A 10,489-nucleotide genomic window follows, 5' to 3' on the forward strand; every position below is an offset into this window, starting at 1 on the left:
CGCCTGAAATGGCATAAACAAGATTCAGTGTAAACAAGGACGAGGACTGAAGGCATAGAATCAGTGGGATGTCAGGTCCCGTGACTAAATTAGTACAATGACAGCCACTCTGAAATTTGTCTTTTCTAGCAAAATGATGAGGTAACCTGAAAGTCTCCATGACAACACAGCCCAACCTTGCATTACAAGATGCTTATGCAAGAAAGCATCTAAAAGTATAGTGCCTGGGGAAAGCCTTCCAACAAACAAACTCCACAGGGTTTCAGCTGCTTCCCCTACCTTATTCATATTATTTTCCATGTGTTTGGGTTTTTTTTTTTCTTTTCTGAAACTTCAGATAAGAAAGGAATTTTACACAGTCTTCTGATTATACGATTGCTTGCTATTTTAAATTAAAAAGGCATGCACAGAAATGTCGAATAACACAGAATCATAGAATCATCATAGAATGGTATGGGTTGGAAAGAACCTTAAGGATCATCTAGTTTTAAACCTCTGCCAGGAGCAGGGATGACAGCCACCAGATCAGGCTGCTCAGGGTCCCATGTAACCTGGCCTTGAACACTTCCAGGGATGGGGCAGCCACAGCTTCTCTGAGCAACCTGTGCCAGGGCCTCACCACCTTCACAGTAAAGAACCTCCTCCTAATACCTAACCTGAATCTCTCCTCTTCTTAAAACCAGCCTTCCTTGTCCTATCACTATCTGCCTGTGTAAAAAGTCATTCTCCCTCCTTTTTGTAAGCCCCTTTTAATACTGGTACATATTTTACTCTGGTCAAGGTATTAAAACCTCACATCTTAATACATTTTTGTTTTTCCAGAAGAGCTGTGTTGGTTTTTAGTCCCCACAACAGTGCCATCAGAAGCACTGTTCTTCACAGTGCATGCAATCTCAAATATAAGCTACTGAATTTAGATAGAATTTGCTTTAATACAAGATTCTTCTATGGCAAAAGAGGGAGTGCTTTTACATCAGAGGGGTTCTCACCCATGGCAGGGTACACCTGCCTACATGAAGATGTCTGATGCCACTGAAGATGCACCAGGCTTCCCTGCTGGCCTCCAGCTGTTACTCCAGAGGAGATCAGAGCCCCTACAGCTCTTGTGTCATATCCAGCTCTGTGTGAATAACTCACAGAACAATCAACCCCCAAGTGAGGGGCCTGAGAGCTAATGCTATCTGCCACTACCAGAGTCAATAAATAGTCTTCAGATGACAGGATTTCATCACATAAATCTTATCTAGTACATATCATGAATAAAAATAAGCAATAACCAAAATTATCCAAGTGCTTAATGTAGATCCCATCTCTAGGAAGCGCCCGGACCTTTCCAATATCAGGGTCCATTCCACTGATTTCAGTGTTACAGGGAAATTGCAGAGAGTCTGAAACAAGTGCAAGAATCTGGAGCTTGAAGCAGTCTCTTTTCCCACAGGTTGGCCAAGTTTCCCAGCAGAGCCTTCCACTAGGATCACAGAAACACAGGAGGAGCGGAATATTAAAAGATGTCTTATTACATTAACATGACTGGAGAATTATCCTGCAAACAAATAAGCCAGGCAGGGATTATATAAGCTTTAATATAATCTTCTATCAGAGCTGAGCAGTCCCCAATCAAGCTAACTATGGAAAATAGTACTTAATGAATCTGTAAATAAATATCAGCAAGAGAGATGGCAGGGCTAAAGAATACCTTATCAGTGAAGGTCTGATCTCCAGAGGAGAGTTAAAAAGAGCAAGGCAAGATTAGAAGATTAGATGCCAGAGCATCCCAGCTCACTAATGGACATTCCAAACACCCAGGAGGGCACCCAGAACCTTCTATCTTCCTTCAGTAGCTCTTACCATGCCCCTCCATCTCTGGCAGTTTCTCTGATGTATAACATCAGTAAACACTCAAAACATTCATCAGTTCAAACATCCTTTGAAGTCTCTCCTTTCACACACATTTCACTGTGTTTAAACCACCACAGACACTCCAGCAAGTTCTCCCTGACATTGCCTTTGATTAGAAGGGTGTGTACCAAGTCCAGCAAACAAGAGCTATGCACATTGAAGGGTCTGTGGAAAAAGTTACCTGAGTTCACAGCAGCAAGGAGCTCACCCATAATGAGTGAACCATTAAACTCCAGCCAAGCCAGATAAAGGGTAAGCAAAAGCTCCACAGAGGCCAAGACTTCAGGTGAGTCAAACAGGATGTTAAGTTTAGTCATTCTGCTGCAGGGGAAGGTGAGAAGATGCTTTCCCTGGGAGGAGAGTTGGTCATCTCTCTCTTGTGGGACACCCCTCCACAATAAAAACATTTTAATGGTCTGTTTCGGATGCCACCCATCCCTCTGCCCACATCCTGTTCCTCTGTGAGCACTGCTGACACAACCAGCCTGTACAACCATCCGAGTACCTGCCCACAGTTCTGTTCCTTCTGGAAATGATTCTGCCATGGCTCTCCCAGCATGACTCCAGGAAATTCTAATGAGCCATACAAAAACACCCTAAAAAAACCTCAACCACCAAGACATACAACCTACCCTTCCACAGACTGCATCATTATTCCTCCCTTAGCTCTTCACTACAATCTACCACTACAGAAATCCTCCTTTTCCAGCTACTCTCTGGAATAACTTTTGCTGCTCCAGAAGCAGCAGACACATAGATAATTTTCCCAGGAAGAGGGGAAAAAAACCCCAAACAAATCTGAATAGTCTCATATTAGAAAGTCTAATTCCATTTCTATGATTAGCATAATACAACTGTGTATAAACCCATAACTTACAGGGCAACTTTACACAAGCCACTGAGCTGGAAAGTCAAGCAGGGAATCAGCAAATAAACAAACAGATTACTCTTTCCATTTTGTTTGAATAATTTGTTTCAACAAGGCTTTATTACATCATGCCTCATTATGGATACTAATATACCAAGGTCCTCAAGGAAAGCTCAGACTAACATCACAATTTCCACATGCAATACAAAAGAAATAATATTTTGGAAGTTCCATAAAACCCTTATTTATCAGTTAATCTCTTACACTGTTACCTTTGTCTCAACTAGACAATTAAACAATAGGATGGTGAGAACACAATGCCATCATCACGGGAAGACAATACATTAATGAAGTTACTGATTATGTGGTATTTCACCTCCTTTTTGTCAGCTTTTGACAGCTGATCTTGACACCTCACTCAAAGAGGAGTCTTCAATGCATTTCAATTACAGGAAGACAATAACCAAAATTTTGCACAATAATGAGCTAACGTCAAGACTGACAGACAGCTTGGAGATTTGAGGTGTCTCCTTGCACAGAGAACAATATTGATCTGCAACATCTATTTTCAACCCTTACTTTATCCCTTTATCCTATTCTAATGCAAAATAACTTTTTCTTTTTCCTTTCTAAATCTGTTTTTCTCTATCTTCATGCTTTCCTAGTTCAAATAACTTACCAGTTTCAGCAAGCTTGCTCTTCTGGGTGGCATCTCTTAAAAATAAAAATACGTGCCTTAGGAGGCAGAGTGTTTATAGGAGAAGCTCCACCACAATCTAGATTATGTTAAGTGGTGGGAAAGACTAAGATCCCAAACATGTGCATACATATTCATTTACACCCACAGCATCACTGGCAGCATTAGGTGAGCTCGTCCTGCTGCAGGTGCTGGCTCATGTCAAAGCATTTAATTTATGTGTATCATACTGAAGCTTGGATTTGTTTTGCTTCTTCTTCTGAAATGAACAATGGGGATAGCGCTGAATAGAATTTTGTTTTGAGATAACTACATTTTGCAATAATAAGATTCTGGTAAAACATATAAATGACCACCGTGACTATCAGCCTGAGTTAGATCTGGAAAAATGGCATTCAGGTGTGTTTGTTGGGGTTTTTTTTCTTCTTTCTCTTATGTGGAAAAGAACTATTCTGCTTTCTGTTTATGTGTCAGACCTGATATTTGAGAAACTGAAAGTCTAACATCTGAAGTTGGAGCTATAAGTGATTCATTCCTCTGGAAAAGCAAAAAAAAACCAAAAAACCAACAATAAAACAGTACACTGAGATTTTAGTGTATTTTATAATATTTTTTGCATTTTCAACAATGTGCAGCGGTTTTGGGGAATAAAACGAGCATTAGAGCTGCTTGTTGCACCTGGATCAGGAGAGCTGCTGTGTTTCCTGAAATCAAAGAGATGTGATACCTTTTGCCAGCTGAAGTCCTTTCTAATTCAGAAATCTGTTTACAGAAAAAATATCACTGTGGTGACAGGGCTGCATCCAGCCCTTCTCTCCAGCCCTGAAACAAGACAGCACCTGGCAAGAACCTGCTGGTGTTAATGAGGTGATGTGCAAACACCGATGGTATCAGCTGCTCTGCTCCCGGGCAATGTGACTTTTCCTCTTGCCCTCTCTTCACAGAACCACACAAGTGCCTCGTGTCAGGACTTGCCATTTGTTGTGTTTCTCCTGCATTTTCCAATCTCAGGTGCTGAGCTTTTCCTTTCTGTTCCCTGCTGTGAGGGCAGGTCATATTTCCAAAGAAACGTATTTCAAACTTTTTTTTTTTTTTTTTTTTTAACCTTTAGCTCTTCTATTTTTGCTCCTGAAACAATTTCCTGGCCCCTCCTCATTATCCCTGTCCTAGCTTTTCAAGTTGCAGTCACATAGAAGCAGATTGGTTTGGGGTTTTTTTTTGTTTGTTCTGTGTTTTTTTTTTCTTTTTAACAAACAGAAGGACAGAGAAGATGAATCAGTCAATTTTTATCCCTCTGCAGGATTTAATTTCTTCATTACTATGCTCTTCTGAGTAATTTCAGAGAGGGTTACCTGTGTGTACTTTCACTGGTTTAAAAAGAAATCAAAACCCCATCCTTCTAACTTCCAACATTTATTTACTAATGTGTGTTACTACCTAGCTTAAATACCTCTGTTCCCTCTGTGGTGCTACCTTTCTTTTCTTCCAAGTATATTTATAGGCAGTTATCTCTACCCTAATTTCATTAAGCAAGGTCTCAGACTCCCAATTGTCTTAGTGTATTTGCACATCCTATTCTTCATAGCTCCATAATTGAGGGCTGAAGCATGGCTCTCCATCTAACATGAGACCTGGGAAAGAGCGTGGATGAGCTCTCCTGTTTTAGGAAAGCAGCCATGCAGTTTCCTTCTCCTGTTCTTGATCCTTCAGCAGGCACAGCCCAGACCCACACTATCTGCTTTCAAAAGAAAGCACATCATGGGTGCTCTGTATCCCACAGCTGCAGGACCACAGTAACTCCACTCACAGTCCCAAATCAGCTGGTGACAGCTCAATACTCTAACCCAGAACAGCATCCTTTTATTGGCACTATTCCTACATAGTTTCAAACCTTCAGCTATATAATAGAACTTGAATCACAGACTCACAGAATGGTTTGGGTTTGAAAGGACATTAAAGATCACCTCATTCCAGCCTCCCTGCCATGGGCAGGGACAACTTTCATTAGACCAGGTTGCTCAGAGCTCCATCCAGCCAGGCCTTGAGCACTTCCAGGTGTGTGTGTGAATTAAGTGATGGATTTAACATTTGCTTTAAAAGTAATTCCTGGGTCATGGGCTTTATTTAAGGTTTTCTCAGTCATATGGGAGCAGAGCCAGGAAGGAGAGAAACAGTTAAATCATTTGCTCTGTTTAAGGTTTTTCATTGATTTTGTTGTGGGCACTGCTATGGAGTGGAGGTCTCTGTCAGGGAAGGTCCCTATGCACAAAAACAAATAACCAGCACACTCCCATTTCTGCATCTGGAGAAGCCTGAGGTATAGCAAATTGTGATGAGCAGTTTAGGCAATGAGAGCCAACGTCTAAATCAGAGAGAATCTCAGCCTCAGTGTTGCTGTAACTCAGCACCTAAATCCCTTCCAACCAAACGACCCAGACGAGTGAGAAACATGAAGATTAAAGTAAAGCAGCATGCAAATACGTGCAGTAGCTCACCAATGAATATAACAGCAGTTTTTGTTCATGGGAAAAGAGATTCCAAGTGTGAGTGATCCATTTTTTTCAAAGGACATTGCAGACTACTCTAAATTCTAACCCCTGAAAGGCTGCAATTTTGTATTTAAGAAAGCAGATGGCTGGGACTGGATGTGGTAAAATAATATAGGATAATGAAAGCTCTGGAGAAGATTCTTCCTTTCTCATGAGTCCAGATAGTTGTTCAAAGAAATTAAGAGGTGAGGAATGAAAGGCAGATCAAAGGAATGTCATTTTTAATTCACCCATGTGATTAAACTGTAATTAATTGCTACAGGATGGGGATGAGGCAAAAAAATGGCATAATTTTAAATTAGACAGAACATCTACATAGATATCAGAAGCATCCACAGTTATTTTTATTGATGATTAAAATTTTTAATTAAAATAATTCATCCTGTCAAAATATTAAGAAAGGATACTAAATCTCATCTGTAGGGCTTAAGAGACTTTCCAAATATTACAGGCTCTGGATGAGTCCTAGCTCACAGAGACAAATATTCACATCTTTCAATTGTTAATTGTAACATTTCCATCCTACCCCATGGTTTCAAATGAATGGGGCAGGGCCTCTTCTTCTCTTGAGCTAATTGGAATTGTTGAGCTCCAAACCATGCTGTCCCTGTGCTCAGAGTATCCAAGAGCTGCACGTTCTCAGGACACATTGCTACTCATTACTTCAAAATATATTTCCATGAGCAATAGTATATGACTATTTGTCAGCCCAAAGCCCAGAATAAAAGATAAACTATATCCAGTTGTTTCCCGCTGGCCTCTCAGACATAAGAATTTCTAGCTTCTCTTCAAAATAGCTTCTCTTCAAAACTTCTCACCTGCTTGGTTTCCCATTAGCGTGCTACTGACTTGGTAAAAAAAAAAAAAAAAATTCAAAGCAGCTTACCATGGAGACATGACTGTATATAGAACAAGTGTGACGTGTGGGAACCAAGTACTCAATGCAGAGATAGTATCTTTTTTTGGATCAATTCATGGGAACTCCAGAAGTGGTTTCTGTCTCACATGTATCTATGACCTGGTGGTGTTAACCTCAATGTACTTCTTCATATCCTCAGCTAAATGCTGTAGCTAATGACTTTAACATTCAGATCAATAATACCTTGAAACAGATTGAAATCCTTTTAGGGCAGGGCAAATTAATATACTGGCTCCCTGAGGACCCACCTTGTAGCTCTTCAGAACGGGTACAGCACAGGCACGGTACATCCTGCCTCGATCGTGCTGCTCTGCCAGCAGGGTCTGGTCTGATTCTGGGGAAACTGCTCCCAGGCATGACAGAATAAACCTCCTCCCTCTTTAATTTGACTTCTTAGGGTGCCAATTAGCACAGGTTGATAGGAACACCAGTATGGTGAGAAATCAATTGTATGCCCAAAGGTAGAGCTAAAACTCATTTCCTGCTAAGACAAAAAAAAAAAAAAAATTCATGCAACTTTGTTACTGCAAAAATTAGCAACCCCAGTGAAATGCACAAAGTTGAACACATCTAACTTTAGTTCTTGAACTTTAAGTAGATTAGTTTTCTAGCTGCTATTGGATTAAACTTTATAAAGATCAAACTTTATTTTCAAGTGGCATGTTTCTTTACTAGGTCTGGTTAATTAGTTTTGCCATTTTGTCATTTTCTCCTGCATATCTTGTGGGGTTGAGCCTACAGCAGAAACAAGCAAGAGACAACTAAAAGCATTTTTATCACTGACATTGCAGAGTGGGGGAATGCAGCAGGTTACACTGCAGCAGTAGAATTACTCCAGAATGACTTTTGGACCACACATGGCTTCCTCTTGTGTACCTTTTCAGTTTTTTTCTCTTTAAAATTGTCCCCTGCAGCTGATTCACCCATCATTAGTTACATACGATCCATCTTTGATGGCTAAGATGTGCCTAACACATTATTAACTAGAAGCTCTTGCTAGCCTCATCCAGCAGTATTTTCCAATAGCTGATTCCTTCCTCCTGCAGGAGCTCAAGATAACACCAGCTCTGATCCCTTTCTTTTGCACGTGAAGACTTCAGGCACTGGTACCTCGGTACTGCAGGTGCAGCCATGTGTACCTACGCACACGTGTATCAGAGCAACTGCATCCATGCCAGAAACCTTCTGCACACTCATCTAAAGGCAACACTGATGTGACCTTTCCTGGTGTTCAGAGTGCTGGGTTGAGCTGAACAGACCAGGTATTTCCTTTCAGCTACCTACACATTCCTGTATTTTGTTGGACATAAGATACATATAATTCCCAACAATGTGCTCTGTGCTTGCATATGCTCAACTGTGAGCCAACAGGATTTCAGGATGAGAGCCCCCAAAATCACAAGTTGCAAATTCCTTCTTTGGCTCCTATTTTATCCATGATGCCCCAGAAATAACAGGAGTTGCTCCAGGCACTTAACTCACTGCATCATGTGTATCCTGTGTACAGCTTTTTGCTTTGAGGGATCAGTAGCTGAACGTCTAAAGGATATCTAACCCAGGGAGGACACAGAAGTTAGCAATTCATCTTCCATTGTTACCAAAGAGGTTTTCATGGGGAAAACACAAGGGAAACATAAGCACTTCATAACTGTATTTTGTTTCCAGGCTCCTTACAAAGCACAGCTGGAGCAGTCACAGTGATGTCTTTCATTCAAAAACTCAATGAATAAACTATTCACAATCACATGGCAGACTCTCAAGATTAGTTCCCTTGCCCTGCTTCTGTTGATCTTAATCCACATCTCCTTGCCTCAATCTGCCTAAAGGGTTTTGTTCCATGAAATACTAAGAGTAGCTTTGGAAGTAGTGTGCACCTCATGTTGGAGTATTTGGGAATAGAGAGCCTAAAAAAACATTATGTGAACCCAGTGACTACACAGAACTTCAGTCCACCTGCCCCCAACACTTCATTAATTTATATCTTCTCCCTTAGGTGCTCAGTGAAACATAGGATGGAAAGGTTTTCCCTTCTTCGTCCCAAGGGGAGATTTACCATTAAGCAAAACAATCACACTCACTCTCTTTTAACATAAAGAATTGATCACTATTTAAATCAAAGTGAAACTGCTTCAGTAAACTACAGAAGGGGAGCTACTCCACAGTGCTTTTGTGAGCAATAGCAGGTGCTTAAGCTCTTTTCCTCAGATTTGGAGTTCTGATTCTATGTTTCCTTTAGGCAGAAGAAGGAGTTAAATCTCCCAAACCTCTGTGAGTGCTCTAGCTACTGATGTGTTGGATGAAAGGATGTTATAACATCTCTATATGTCATGTTCCAGGACATTTTTGTAAGGGATACTCCAAGCCTTTCTACCAGACTGAGAGATATAGAGAGATGATCACCCTGAGAGACTGTTGATTTTGTTAAACATATAAGTAAATCAGGATTTACAAAACTGGGATGCTTCTAAACACATTCAAGAGAAGAGTAGGGACTGCCTTAGTAATTTACCTCCTGCAACTCAGTATCTGCAACCTTGGTACTTCCAGAGTAAGGGAGCTAAGCAGAGATTTACTGAGCAGGCACACCAAAGCAAGCAGGTAGCAAGGTTTACTCACCAAAGTCCTTCTGTTCCCTTGTCTCTGTCCATCACTAGTTTTCCAGAGCTGGTCCCTCTGCCTTTGTGGTTTATTTCAAGTAGCTATATGCTGTTAACAGAAATACATCTCTACACTAGTTGCCTTATATCCGAGGAGAGTGAAAATACTGTTCTATCATGAAGAGCAACCTTATGCTACTGCCCATTTGGCAGTATTTATGTGGTATTTACTGGCTTGTTATTCCATGTGACTGTCCTGGGAAAGTGGGAATGAAAGCAGCTTCTCAGCTGTGCACCAGGAAAGCTGGATATGGTGTTAAGAAGCATGCTTTACTGAGGTTTTATCCCACAAGGCTGATTATCATTCATTTTTCATAATGATCCCAGCTAAACTTATGGTCCAATGTTGATCAGATCGTTCTTTCCATCCTGCCTCTGACGTAGAACTGCGCTCAGCTGGTTGCTACTTAGGGTTGTTACCTTTTAATTTTAGCCAGGAGAGAAATTCTTCCTTCTAAATATGTTCTTTCTTTAACAAAACCCTCTCAAATGGTATTTCCACACCCTTGGCTGTGCACACAGGTGAAAACCTCCCTCTCTTCATCTCATTTCTGCTCTTTGGCTACCACAGGTTTCCTTTTGCACATTCACCTGGTTGCAGCTAATCTGGGCACACTCCTCTCACTGAGCTCCCTTTGATCATTTAATCTTCCTCTACACACCAGAAACAAGATCTTTTAAGCAGACTGATAATTTATGCCTCATCCCATTTAACTGTCTCTTTAACATCTCAAAACCAAACCAATTTCTGCTGCCGTTCCTCCACTTAACACTAAGGCAGTAAGGGAAGTACAGTGCTGCTCCCAGCTTTCCTGCAAGTGATGGCATCCACCTCTTGCTCTGACATGATGAGCAGGATGCTGCCAGAGTAGGGATCCAGCTTTGCTGCTCCTCAGTGCT

General features: G+C 41.0%; 1 protein-coding gene across 2 annotated transcripts in view; it reads right to left on the reverse strand.

Annotated features, from left to right (window-relative positions):
• The window catches only part of FAM135B (family with sequence similarity 135 member B), a 271,218-nt gene extending 261,493 nt beyond the window's left edge, over positions 1–9,725 (reverse strand). Inside the window, exon 1 of one of the 2 annotated variants that reach the window (XM_032134040.1) lies at positions 9,549–9,725. The gene's annotated coding sequence lies outside the window, so the exon portion shown is untranslated. Of the gene's footprint in view, positions 1–3,446; positions 3,491–9,548 lie in introns of those variants that run through there. The other variant, XM_032134030.1, reaches the window with a different exon arrangement.
• Positions 9,726–10,489: the final 764 nt, after the last annotated feature.

Source organism: Corvus moneduloides, chromosome 1 (assembly GCF_009650955.1).
Source record: "Corvus moneduloides isolate bCorMon1 chromosome 1, bCorMon1.pri, whole genome shotgun sequence".
NCBI classification, from domain to species: Eukaryota; Metazoa; Chordata; class Aves; order Passeriformes; family Corvidae; genus Corvus; species Corvus moneduloides.